Source organism: Panulirus ornatus, chromosome 42 (genome assembly GCF_036320965.1).
Source record: "Panulirus ornatus isolate Po-2019 chromosome 42, ASM3632096v1, whole genome shotgun sequence".
NCBI classification, from domain to species: Eukaryota; Metazoa; Arthropoda; class Malacostraca; order Decapoda; family Palinuridae; genus Panulirus; species Panulirus ornatus.
Genome location: NC_092265.1, coordinates 12,261,361 through 12,275,761, shown reverse-complemented (window position 1 = coordinate 12,275,761; position 14,401 = coordinate 12,261,361). Strand labels below are relative to the sequence as shown.

General features: G+C 46.3%; 1 protein-coding gene across 2 annotated transcripts in view; it reads right to left on the bottom strand.

Moving 5' to 3' along the window:
- The window catches only part of LOC139761905 (clavesin-2-like), a 69,134-nt gene extending 59,088 nt beyond the window's left edge, over positions 1-10,046 (bottom strand). Inside the window, exon 1 of one of the 2 annotated variants that reach the window (XM_071686522.1) lies at positions 9,934-10,046. The gene's annotated coding sequence lies outside the window, so the exon portion shown is untranslated. Of the gene's footprint in view, positions 1-9,763; positions 9,783-9,933 lie in introns of those variants that run through there. The other variant, XM_071686523.1, reaches the window with a different exon arrangement.
- Between the last annotated feature and the right edge of the window lie 4,355 nt (positions 10,047-14,401).

Here is a 14,401-nt window from a genome sequence, read left to right as displayed (position 1 = left end):
ATATATTCCATACTATTCGCTATTTCCCGCGATAGCGAGGTAGCGTTAAGAACAGAGGACTGGGCCTTTGAGGGAATATCCTCACCTGGACCTCTTCTCTGTTCCTTCTTTTGGAAAAAAAAAAAAAAAAAAAACGAGAGGGGAGAATGATTGGCTGTTTTAGTGGCTTTAGTTTCCTTAATCCTCCAATATACGTGTATACATTAATACCTAAAGGCCTCTGTCTCGCTAGTTCATCATGCAGCGGTGCCCGTTATCTCTGGTTCATCATACAGCGTGCCGTTATCTCTGGTTCATCATACAGCGTTGCCGTTACCCCTGGTTCATCATACAGCGGTGCCGTTACCCATGGTTCATCATACAGCGTTGCCGTTACCCCTGGTTCATCATACAGCGTTGCCGTTACCCATGGTTCATCATACAGCGTTGCCGTTACCCCTGGTTCACCATCAAACGTGCCATTTTACACTGGCTCACCATACAAAATTCCCGACTCGTCATAACAGGATGCCGGTGTCTCGCCGTTTCACTATTCAACGTTACCACTTCCCTGTTTCACCATACAAGTTGCCGCTGTATGATCGCCATACAACGCGTTGCGTCTCTGCTTCACCGCATATGGTGCCGCTGTCTCGCTGGTTCACCATGCAGCGTTGTACCTTCTCATTGGTTCTCCAGACAGCGGTGCCGCTTCTCACTGGTTGACCATACAGCGATGCCGGTTTTCACTGGTTCACCAGACAGCTGTGCCGCTTCTCGCTGTTTACCATAAAGTGGTGCCGCTTCCGCTTCTGTAGTTCACCATACAGTGGTGCCGCTTCTCACTGGTTCACCATACAGCGGAGCCTCTTCTCGCTGGTTCACCATAGTGTTGCTGCCTCCCACCGGTTCACCATAAGCACGGCAGGTGTCTTATTATTTAATTATTCAGTGTGGCTGTGTCATTTGCGCACCATACAGTATACCGCTGCGTTATCACCACCGCCATACGACGTGTAGCTGCCCCTAATACAAAACATTGGTGGATCAGCAGACTATACAGCTATGCCGGTCGTTTGTCAACAGGCCACAGTGTATATCCTGACTCATCACAGAAGTCGTACTCTGCTGTTTGTCTTATGGCACAATGTGGCCTCGGTAACAAACTTATGTAGGGTGACGTCCGCCTCACTCGTACTGCTGCTCCATCAGCACACTATAAAACGCTGCCGCCTCTCGACATTAAAACAATGCAGCGTTGTCTGCCGCCTCTTCACCATTACGCTGGAAACATGGCGCCCTCAGACTCACGCTAGACATCCTCGCTACCTCGCCACCACTATACAACCCGCCGCATCTCATTAGCGCATTGCACAGCGGTGCTCCCTCTCGCCTAAACACTGTACAACGTTGCTTGCTTCACCCTCCTAACCCTGTGCATGTGCTGTCTCTCACCACTTCACGGGGAAACGCCTCACTATAGCACCGTACATAATGTGCCGCTTCTCGAGAGCCGCTGCGGAATCAGCGTCCATCCATGACGCTCGTAAACACACATCAGACGACCAAGGACATGAAGGATAGGTTGCCGCTACCTGCGAGATGGCGCCAAGACGCCATCTGTTAAAATACTGATAATGTGCGAGACGAAGAACGTCCACCTTGCCGACACGTGATCAGTGTAGTCCACTGAGGGTAAACTGATGAATCTTCCCCAGTACGCAGCGGGGGAAACAGGATGTTACACTTGCTGGGACGAGACACCCGAAGCAGGTCCGATTGTGTGGTCGAGTTCCTTTGCTCAACACCTGCCTCCAGCCAGCTCCTCACACTCGTCGTATAAACAAATTATAATATCCTTTGTAAAATTTACGATCTGAACGGACGAACATTTAAGAGTTTTACATGGACCAAAAAGGTTAAAACCTAATTTTCTGACAATTTCATTCCCAGATTTTATCATTTTTCCCATTGCCTCCGAACGCAAATTTTCCATACGGAAATTGAAATATACCTTTTTTCTCCCCCCACTGTCATACAGTCTCATAATTTGAACTTTAACAATATTTTTTTTTCCCCCCTCCTCGTGGGATGTATTGCCTTTACCTCCTCCCCCATCACCTGTACAGCAGGGAAGGAACATCGCCTCTCGACCGCACGCTAATTAAACGTCGTATCTCTATTAGCATCAGGCCAACCCAGGAGACGTAACGAAACATTTAAAGACTTTTATACGAACTTGTCCTTCTTTGGTAACATTATTTTTTTGGTTCAAACCTAATAATACTGTTAGTAATATATGTATGTATCATCAGTTATCGTGATGTTATTATATAGTCAGTGTCGTCAGAACCCTGCCAACACAATGACATCACTTGGCAACATCATGCGTAAACACCTGCCAACCAGGGAGTGTGTGCCAGACACCACTGCCACCAACTGGAGGACGTCACTGCTTTGCCAACATCGAAGTCATAACGTCATTGCACTGCTAACGCCGTGACAGCGTCACTTACACTAGCACAGTGGCACTGTATTCTAACACCAAGACGTCACTGCATGTCAACACTACTACGATAATCCAAGTGCACCGCTATTAACATCACTGCCCAGGCGACTTGCACTCGCTACACTGCCACAAAACCAGCACTGAGAGGCTACATCACAGCCCACCATCAGACCTGCCAGCAACCATGACGTTACTGCTTTGCCAACCCTGACGTCACTGCGCTCCTGCCGACTCCGGTCCCGAGCCATTAACAAAGACCTCAGCGCGGGAGCAGATGCTCGGCGATAGTAATCAACAAGCTGTGCGGCACCGCTCCTCGTCATATGCCAACTGCCCCCGACCAACTGGGAATCTTAAAAACTCTCCCTAGACTAGCACTGCTCTCTCTCTCTCTCTCTCTCTCTCTCTCTCTCTCTCTCTCTCTCTCTCTCTCTCTCTCTCTCTCTGTCTGTCTGTCTGTCTGTCTGTCTCTCTCTCTCTCTCTCTCTCTCTCTCTCTCTCTCTCTCTGTCTGTCTGTGTCTCTGTCTGTCTGTGTCTCTGTCTGTCTGTCTGTCTGTCTGTCTCTCTCTCTCTCTCTCTCTCTCTGTCTGTGTCTGTCTGTCTGTCTGTCTGTCTGTCTGTCTGTCTGTGTCTGTCTGTCTGTCTCTCTCTCTCTCTCTCTCTCTGTCTGTCTGTCTGTCTGTCTGTCTGTCTGTCTGTCTCTCTCTCTCTCTCTCTCTCTCTCTCTCTCTCTCTCTCTCTCTCTCTCTCTCTCAGCAGCTATAACTGAAAAAAAGAAAAATATGCATTGAAAGGTAAAACGAATGTACACCTTACAACCATCCCAATAGGCTAAGCTTTTTTTTTCAGATTCAAGAAACGCCGGTCACTTTGAGTGCTGATGCATGGGAGCATTTACTCGTACAAATTAACCCACCGTTCATTTTGTGTTTAAATGGATCCACGACGTTGTGTAAAGGGTACGCGATGACCGATACAATCAAGACGTCTGTCCTGTTACGGTCCTGGCTGTCCTTCTTGTAAAGTTTATTCTTGAGTCCGATACTTGAGCTTATAGTTGTTATAAAGGTTCCGTTCAGTATTGAATATAATAATAGGATCTGAGCCATCCTACTTAGTTAATACCTTTGTCAGTAAATTATCTCAAAGAGTCGTCGATAGAAAGAGCTTTAACAGATATGGTTCACATGACGGGGAGATGCTAGCGAATGTTACTACCATTGTCTACAGTGGCTTCACCTGGTTACAACCCTCTTGTGTTATGTCCAACTTCCAGACTCAGGTTTCATACTGTTGGCATACAACTGCAGTCATTTTCCCGATCTTAGATTGAAACCTCAGAGACGTTGGGGGGAATGACCAGTGGGCGCGCGGGAAGCGAGAGAGGGAAGCCGAGTGGGGATGGGGACCGACTAGGCTTCTGCCTCTCGCAGTCTCCTCACGCCCGCGAGACTTAGGGTAAGTTATGACAATAAGCGTTTCTCATTATCACAGTGTCCGCCGCACGAGTGACTCCACTGGCTAATGAACTGGGGGTTTAACTACTGTTCAAACGAGTTGGAAGAAGTAAAAGATATCATCAGCCGAAGAACGCGTATGATATATGGGAACGGACGAGCTGTCCCAGTAATGGTGGTTGTTGAACTCCAGTGTTGCCCTCTGTCGTGCACAAGGATATTAAGGATACAGATGCTTTGCACTGTGGTCACATTCAGGTGATAGATGAGAAGAAAAAAACAGAACACTGGAAAAGAGTAGGGACTGCAGTTAGCATTTTAATGCGGCTGACAGAGGAGGTGGGCCAAAGGGAGAGGACCAGTACCAGCCGCTGGCTTCGGGTTCTATTCATTTGGGGGATGGGTGGCTGGGAAGCCAAAGGCGAGGGATGTTTACCTGGGAGGGAGGCAGGGACACTATGAATAAAATGCGGGAGGGAGGGAGGGAGGGAGGGAAGGAAAGGGGGATAACCAGGCAAGGCCAGAAAACAGGGAAGGGCAAAGCGTGAGGAAGAAGTTAAAGGAGGGAGGGAGGGTACACTATGAGGCAAGGACGTTTGTAGGAAAGGGTACAGTGTGAGGCAAGGAGACTACCGGGTGGACGAGGGAGGGATACAGTTTGAGGCGAGGACAAATCTATTGTGTGGTACACAGCGTAGTTATAAACAGAAAGGAGTGACGTATTGTGAGGCAAGAAGGGGTAATGGATGGAAGTAAACAAAGGAGGCAAGAAGAAACGTGGATGAGGGAGAAATACAGTGTGAAGCAGTAACAGGCGGGGCGGGCTAGCATGCACGGTTGTGCTAATATTTAGGAACCTTGAGCCACGCTGGCGACAGCCTAGCTCGCCCTTACACTGTGCTGTAAACGCTCCAGCCTGACGCACATCGACTGACTTTACCGAGAACACTAGCAAAATAGGACGAAGTAGTGTTTTACAATATTCAGAAATGTTTATATATCCTACCTTCGTATTTATGGTACTCGAGCTAAACTGTTGTTCGTTCATTTTCCGACTGCATAAATATCATAAATTTCATATTTGTTTTATATAATCTTTATAGCATTTGTTTCGTAAGAAACTTCCGCAGTGGAATGACGGTAGTTCAGCAGCCATCAATGTTTTTCCCTATGAACATAACTGGTTTTACTGGGCAAACACTACTATGGAAGTCATCACTGCTGATAACTGGCGCATCCCTTTGTGTAGAAACTTGTAGCGAACGCAATAGTCGTGGTTCTGAGTCTTCAAACAGAACCCTCTGTCTGTGTAGTTTTGACTATCATTATACAACTGTAAGCGGTTCACAGACTCGGCAGAATTTGTAACATTTCTAGTACGGACAGTTAGTGCAAAGTCAAGTGACCCAGTTCGTATGCACATGTTTACATATTGCCGCCCGTGTACTGAGAACCAGCATACGGTAGCTCACCACACCGAGGACAGTAAGGGATGAGCTCCGGCCAACCAGACGATATCGACTCGGTGTACCCGAGGTACGGGGTATAAATTTTACACATGAGAAACTGTCAAGGCAGGAAACACAGACGGAGGGAAGGGATAAGCCGAGACACGACGAAGCCGAAAGAAGAGTAATAATACTAAGAAAAAAGGATACGAGACGAGAGGTTGTAGGGAAGTATGCAGACGAAGGAGAGGGAAGGGGGAAGCAGAGGAAGAAACAAATTGGAAAAATATGAATTGCCTTCAAACAGCATTATAAACATTGTACATCACGTCCCCTTGTCCTGTCCTAGCTTCGCACGTCACGCCCCCTTGTCCTGTCCTAGCTTCGCACGTCATGCCCTCCCCATGTCCTGTCCTAGCTTCGTATTCACCACCAGCAATCGAGCTGAGCCAATATGGCTCTGCAGTCTTCCAAGTTTGTTGCGGAAAAGGAACAGATGGGAACCCAGCACACGACTCTCGCTCGTTCCTTTTATTACATGTGTTCCATGATCTATTACGCCCTTATTTACGCCCAACCCCGGAGTTTCTTCTCCAAGACTAAAGACGGAATAAATTCCAAACTGCCGATGCCACTTTATGGGCCATCAAAACAGCTGTGGAGAGCTTCATAAGAAAAAAAAAACTATAGCGTACCAATGGTTACTGATAACATGAGCGGACGGTCGCCCCAGCCGTTCAGCCCACTGGATCATTTTTTGGGATGTTTGTGAGATAGGAGTGGGAGCCAGCCTTTCGTTTTATTGGTAAAACTAACGATGGTGTAACCAGTGATCAGGACGTGACTTTCTCACGTTCTGTATTTCGACCTTTTAACAGGATGCTGCCCCCACCGGACCCTCGATGTACCAAGGCCCGCTCTCAGGATGTAGTGGTGGTGGAAGGTTCACACACCCGCAATCGCGAAGAGCTCAAAATATCAAAGTAGAAACACACTGTATCATTAAGAAAACTTTTGGCAGTGTTTTTGAGTTAATTCGGATATCAAATTACTACAGTTTTTGAGTTCATTTGGATATCAAATTACTACTATCGTTTGAGTCTAAACAGAAGTTTATACAACATAAGACAGCTGACAGAGTTCATCAGTAGTTTTGTTACACAAAAATAACATGCTTCCGGAGATGATAAAAAAAGGTCGTAAAACTGATATGGTAGTTTCATGTTACTTGTGTAAACATCAGATATACACGCATTTACGAATCATTTTTCCCTTTGGGAGACTATAATGGTTAATCTTCAAAACACAGATAATAACTAAAAGTTCATGGGTTAATTGTCTGGATTATATGACTACCAAAAGGCCAGGGTAATTAATATGACCGTCAACGTAAAGCTACAATAACAAAGTCCTTTTTAAAAGCTGTTTTCAAGTGCTCAGGATAATTCAAAGACCTCATAACACTCACTGTGCACAAGACTCGCGTAGTTTATAAACATACAGTAAGGCTCAAGAGGGATAATCTTCCCCCATTCGATCCAAGAGTACAACTGTATCTATTGTCATTATCCTCATAGAAGTCATACCTAAGAATACTAGTCCTTGATTGTGTTTCTGGGAATGTAAGACACAGCTCTCGTAATAATATTAAAAGACTCGTATTCCTACATATGATACTCGTTTCGTGAAGTTAGGATCATCTCTCTCTGAGAAATATATATCTCAGTTGAAATGACAATATCATCCGTGTTGAGGAAGGTTTACGAGCGCCAGTGAGTGGGTAGCTGGCTTCAGTCCATGTAGGGAGCTAACCCTGCACGTTCCCGGCCCATGCTCAGCTCAAGAGAGAATAACTGGACAGACCATTTAGCATGAATATGCCTCGGAGATGAAGCTACCCGCGCTATGGTTTATCTGTATATAGTTAAAAAAAAAAAAGAAAACTTAAAAAGATTAAACTTCAAACATAACAGGTGATCCATGAGAAACTGAACCTTGAACATTTATTTATATATACGGCTTCACAAACAAGATCAGTGGACACTATGTACGTGTAAACCTCGCCCGTCAGGATCTGCAACTTGTAACATGATGCACGACTTAAAAAAAACGGACATTCAGAAAGAACTCCAAACATACCTTGTAAGATATTGTTTACTCCAGACATTGAATGAGTATTGTTTGTTGCAAATGGTTCACTCTCGTAGCGTGTAAGTTGCCCAGTGTGTCCTACCTAGTTCCTGAGCCGTTTTTTGCATCGTGTGTGTGCCACCGCCCACAGGATGGGGAAGAGCGTTTAGATCCGCATTTTTTTTTTTCCCCTTCGGTAAAACGAATGCGTACGTACAGCCCGTCTCTTGTGCTACCTTTTACGCGGAATGGACCTACATAGAAACTGCTGGAATGAAGTAAAGTTAACGCTTCCTTCGACACCACATGTCTTTTCCAGAGTTCATGAATGTCTGGTACAATATTCAAAGCTAATAGCGATGATGAATTAAACCAGACGTTTACCATAAATTGTCTAATCACTTTTGGTTTAAATCGTTAACCAAGAAGAGTTACTCTAAAATGGACATCTTCGTGGCAACTTCCATTCGCTGCCAGGAAATGCGAGGATAGACATAGACAGCAGTTAAAAAATAGATATATCAACCTTTAACTAACCGCAACCCAGGGGTAGGTAGGGCTCAATTCTCGAACCGAGCTGAACTCAAAGTGAGGGACTGGATACCACAACACGAGACAAATGCTATTATAATGGCTGATCTGCTCGGGCATTTACACGATGATTTCCGAGTTTATCTAAATGGTATTCTACGCACCGGTCTCTCGTGGTATCTAGGTCTACCTGCTGACGGTGTATGTTTTATTCATGATTAAAGGAATCCATCGACCTCTCATCACCTTCACTCTTCCAACGGTGCTCGACCAGATTCGTAATGTGTCTACTAACTTTATTTTTCTGCTTTATTTTTTTTTCTAGCAGTGTAAATGTGCATTCTCAGGATAGCTAGTTAACTCAATAACACAAAACACAGACACATACTGTTCTCTGGCAGATCGAATAAATTTTAAGTATATTGATAGAGAAACATTTAGCAAGCTGTTCATAACTTATAAGGCGAAAACTAGATTGTGCTTCTCAAGTCTGGTTAACATACCTAAAGAAGCACAAAGAGCTAATAGCGAAGGTCCAGAGGAAGGCAATAAAGATGTTACAGGGAAAGGCCAGAGGCTATAAATTTGTTCCATCTTAGAATAAAGAAAACTGAAGGGTTATCTGATCACAAACTTTACGTTTTTAAAATATTAATGACATGGACAGTGACCAGTTCTTTGAGAGACGTAGAGTAAGAGCAGCCAGAGGCCCTAACATGGAACAAGAGACTTAATCAAAAAGATTGTATAGTATTTTTTTAAGACTAAGAATGGTGGATGAATGGAAAAGAATGACTGAGGTCACGGTTAATGGAGACCATACAAGTATATTGCTAGCTCAGCCTTGAGGTCAGACTTTCCCGCAACCACTTATTATCATCTTACACAAGCAAACACTTGAGACTGTCACTGGCCACAGATGCAGTACTGAACTAACACCGGGTTCTAGGAGTTTTGTGTAACCACATTTCACACTAATGGAAAAAAAAAAGAATAAGAATCCAAAAACTAATTAGTGGATTTCAGTTTGGTACATGATACTGAGGATTATCTGCAACCTGACTACATAACCTGAACCACTTACGAGAAATAGGAACAGAAGGACAACACACTACCCGCCAAGATCTTCCCAGACGTAAAACTGTTGTCAGTGGGAAAGTAATGCTCCCACCAATGTTCAGGTGCGCCAACACACACTCGAGTCACGTGGTCTACAGTACGCAAGTTTAGTTCTTTACGCTGTAGGCCTACCACCTGCCAGGGACAATATGGCCAGGTAACGTCGAAAATCACTTGCATCTTCGGAGTTGATAAGAACACACATGCACTCTCACTATGCATGTGCCCGCGGTCGTTTGGTTTGCATTATATTTATATATGGTATGTAAACAATGAAATTTCAATGTGACCACACACTGCGGCACCTCAGCAACACGATTGTTTATTCAACATCCAGCTCTGGGTTACCTAACGGTTTGAAACACTCCTGGCTCCAGTTTATAGTCTACCAGACTCCGGTATCGATCACTTTGGATCGCGTCTAATTACGTGTAGAACGCGCTGTGGCATCTCTGTGCAACTGTAGTGAGCACGAAAAAGGCTGATGGTCATGTTCTTGGCGTGTGTACGTAGACTTCAGCCTCCAGTGCGTCCCAGTACTAACGGGCTCGCCTGTTCATCAGTACAAATAAGAATCGATTGAACTTACCTGAACACCTGGGAGGACAGCTGTACAAGCCACACCTTTGCCTAGTATGCGGTTCGGCTAACGTGTCTGAGCGGCACCAACCAGTAACACAAGTCACCACACACACTGATAAAGGTCATAATCTCCTCTCAAGAGAATGTAACGAACGAATTGTATGCACCGATACTCACGTGTTACACGACAAGAGGGCAAGAGACGTACAAGCCTTCTCTAACGTTCCAGGCACGAGTGGCGTGTAATCTGCCGACCACCCCGCGGCAACCTGATTGCTGCCGGGGTCGGCGGGAACACTGTCGTACCCGCCTGGAAGCCAGCAGCGCTTCCATGGGGGGAAAACGGGCTCCTGGTTGACTTACAAGGCAATAAAAAGGATGCTTTACCTTTTCCATACAAGTTATGAATTATGATGTATTCATACATAAATTTCCGTGGCGTTGAACAATCACTGGACAATCACCGACCATGACTTTGTGAGCATCGAACCAAAAAAAAAAACAAAAAATAACACCAAGGTTACATCAGTCATTGTTCCTGAGGCGCTGTAGTCGTGTGTGTGGCAGGGGTGGTGGGGGGGGAGGTTGGAGCCGCCGCTGACGAACTGTACAAAGCGGGCATTTCCTTGTCTCGCCTTCTCCACAGCACTGAACACAGTACACATTGCATAACCTTTTTGTTGTGGTGAATGACGTAAGCCCCTAAGTTTACATGAAAATAAAACAATAGTGGATTGTTAGGGATGATCTACCATACGTTTAATGTTGGCCTGCAACTCTCCTCATTGTTTTGGGAAGCTGTGAAAACAGCCTTCATTGATTTGCATTACCATTGTTCTTCGTAGATGTGATTTTTATTATGGGCTTCACCTGCGTCAGGGGGGGGTCACAACAGAGGAACATTTCACATGTGTGGGGTTGCTAGGCGTGACGTCACTGCAGTCGGCCCTGCACGCCTTCGGCCAGCAGTTCGGCTACGCGTGGGGACCAACTTTTCAGATATGAACGTGCAGCGTAGGTGAACTGTGGTAGCAACACGAGCCCTGTGACGAATAAAGAGAATAGTTTGTAGTTTGATTTTGTGTCTCCAAGTGTATTGACACAATCAAGTGGTATGACAAGGGAAGAAAGAGTACAGAAAACGGTCCGCGTGTGCGATACACTAATATTCTCGGCTGCCAGACGGCAATTGACAGGTCAGGGAGGATAAGCCAGATATGCTGCGCAGTAGCCAAACGCATGTCCTGAAGTTCCCCCGGATACATGAATGTGAACTGTGATTTACTTGCGCTTTTGTTTTAGAAAATTATCATAGGTTTTACATTATATTTTTTTTTAGGGTAGTGTGTTCAAACTAGTTGATTAAAGTGCTTGACTTGAAATGATTTCGAAAGATCTAGTCTGCGTTATTACGAAATTATTATTCTGACATTCATTTTATCTTCAACTGATGCTAAAATGATAAAAGCTTTGACTCATTTACGTCAGATATGATTTACGTAAGTCGTACCATGACTTAGTATGAGCTGGAGGATGCGAAACTGATAAGGTCTGTACACTTGCTTGTCTGTCACAACTTTTGTCATGCTGTTGGTGACTGATAAATGTCATAACTTTGTCATACTGTTGGAGACTGATAAATGTCATTACTTTGTCATACTGTTGGTGACTGATAAAAAACTGTATATCTTGAATTTCTTTGTTGGAAAATGATAACCTTTGGACTTGTAGTTGCTTTTACACGTACTGTCTTCTGCTGCCTTGTATGTGTGTGGCATGAGATCAACAAAAGCAGTGAAAACGAAGCAGGGCAGGAGGTACACACAAGGGCGCCAGTTGCCCTGCGAGTACCAGCGTTGAGTTGCCTACATTTCAAGGCCTATTCCTGGCCAAGCCCAGTCGCCAGGCTTCTGTTCGATACACCAGCCGGAGTCATTTTGTCTTAGTGATACAAGAACCCTTACAACATGAGAACTTCTAACCCCTTGACTATGGCGAGGTGATCATTAAGCGTGACCCTGCAACCTCCAGGAAGGTGGCAAGGTAAAAAGCCCTGCAGGTGGTGCCTGGCCATGGTGATAGATAAGCCACCGTAGATGGTGACCCAAGTGGTAACAGGTTGTGACCGTACTCATGTCTTGAGCAAAGCCAGTTGCCAGGATGAAAGCCAGGCGGAAGCCAGACAATGATAAGTGATCGCAATCCTTGGTAGCTCAAGAAACGATGGAGCAAAGCCAAGTTCGAGGACACCTGGATGGTGGCGCAGCAAAGGTGGCCTCCAGTCAGTGGCGTTATAGGAAACCAGGATCTAACGGTGATGGAACAAATCCAGGAGGTGACACTAGAAGACCAAGCGGTCGTATTAATGTGAAATCAAAGACGTAAGGTAACTGTGGCGTTGGTGGATCGAAACCTGGCCGTGAAGGTGGTGACATCGAAGTCTGGTCCCGATTGCGGTCGTATACAAAAGGCAGTTAATGATAATGACTGTGACCGACCAAAACCAGGTGGTGGTAATAGTGATGATGGTACCTTAAACCCAAGTAGTGATGTTGGTGGATAAATGGCAGGTGGCAGTGTAGATCGGAGCCAGGTAATGGCAACGATAGGCAGGTGATTTTATCCGGTGGGGTAGATCAAAGCCAGACGAACTGTGGTGGTAGACTAAAGCCAGATGATGGTAAACGGTCGTAGTAGATGAAAACCAGGTGACGGCAGTAGTAGCGATAGACCAAAGCCAAGTTTGTACCATACGGCCTGGCGCCGCATTGCAGCAGTCACCACCAGCCGTGTGCAGCAGGCCAGGGACGTGATCACTCCTCGCTCGTCTTCATCCACTTACCCCCTCACCTCACCAGCATCTGGACTCTGACCTGATCGACCAGGAGCATCGAGTTTGTGTGTTGCCGCGACCCACTCTTCATCCTGGCTTTACTCATCCTTAGGTGACCCTCCCAGGATGACCTGCCGCCGGAGATCAGGCTACCGGTCCACACCGGTATACGTAGAACTCCCTAATCAAGCAAGTTACAAGACCCAAGTCTCACAGATGTATTTGGTTCAAGAAAAGGTAACCTCGGTGATATTCTCTTGCACCGTAGACACTCGGTAGTTAAAAAAAAAAAAGTCACTCGGTGATATTCCGTGTCACTCTCATATACGAAGAGGAAGGAGGAGAAAAGCAATGTCTTGAAGACAGACGCTTCGTTCTTACATAACCGGAAGCAGCACGTGTTCGCGTTGGTTGTGTCGGCTGCACGGTGCGCCAGCCTGGAACCAGCGCTGCTGACCTAACACCCTCGGGTCCGCCAGGCATCCGCACACCCCCACTGGACAGCGACGTTGGTCCAGTGGGTCATCAGATGGTGTCTGGGACATCCGTTAAGGGAACTGTGGCTCAAAGGGCTCCACCTCGTTCGTGACCCAGGGAACCAACAGGGAACGCGACTACCACAAGCTCTACACACATCATTGATCTCGAGTGTCCTTAACCATGGAGTCATCAGAGGACGCCTTAGTGACGACGATCCACTTTGCCACTCCGGGTCACTGCTGGAAAGTGTAGGAGTATCCCAGAGTTGGCCCTGGTGAAGATTCAGATGTGTCCGCACAGGTTACGTGGTCGCCGAATACGAGACATAAAAAGATCGCGCGGCTAATCTTCTTGGAATCCAGCGGAACTTCAGGGCCGAGTTAAACGCCGCCATGAGATTACACACCTCCGCCAGCTTTTGGTTGAAGCTGATTCGGCAGCAGTGGTTTTCCTGGACGTGAAATGCAGATGAAAACGACCAAACTCCTCTTACACTTGAGGGTAATAATACCTCAGGAGCACACACAGCTTTAAAATCTTGGCATCACCAACAAGTCTCACCAGCTCCCACGATCATTACAACGCAGTTCAACAACCTCCTCAAGACAAGAAGCCCTCCATCTTCTGAAGAGGGATTTCACTGCTAATGTATACGGGTCGTTAGCCAGAAGCGGCCCATCAGCCGTGGTCGCTCTCCAATGGAAGGATCAGCCATAAAGAACTGGTCATTTTACTTGTTCCGTACGCCACACTGTCTCCCACAAGACGACTGACTAGTTATGGAAGCGTCGGCCTTAGGACGCAAGTCAGCCCAGCTGCACCGGATTTGCGGAAAGGGGGGAGAAATTCGAAGGTCATTTATTGTTAAAAGGATTCCCACAAAATCCGCTGGCACGCCCCTCTCTCCAGTCCCTAGCCGAGTCCTTGTATAGGTACTTAGGTCATTGCCCTTCGTGGCTCCTCCATTTCCATCCAACGGGAGTAACTCACTCTGCTTGAAGGGACAGATGCTGCTCTCCTGACCAAACATCTCTCGCTGGCGTTGGCGTGACTCCAGTCCTCAGTAGCATGGTGCTCCTTTAACTTAAGAGTGAGGGACGCGATATACGTGTGCTCTGCGGTCCATACGTCTCTTTTGATCCCCCGGCTAGAGATTCGGAGTGCATCCCGGGGTTCATGTGTGACATGCAGTCCAAACGTAGCCGTTCAGTGTTGGCGATGAATATTCTCTCGGAGCGCCACGTTCGTCTGTGTGTGTCACACCAGTGGTTCTATAAAGTACGCAGTTCTTTCCTTCGTATAACGTAGGAAGAAACGACAGTATTGACATCC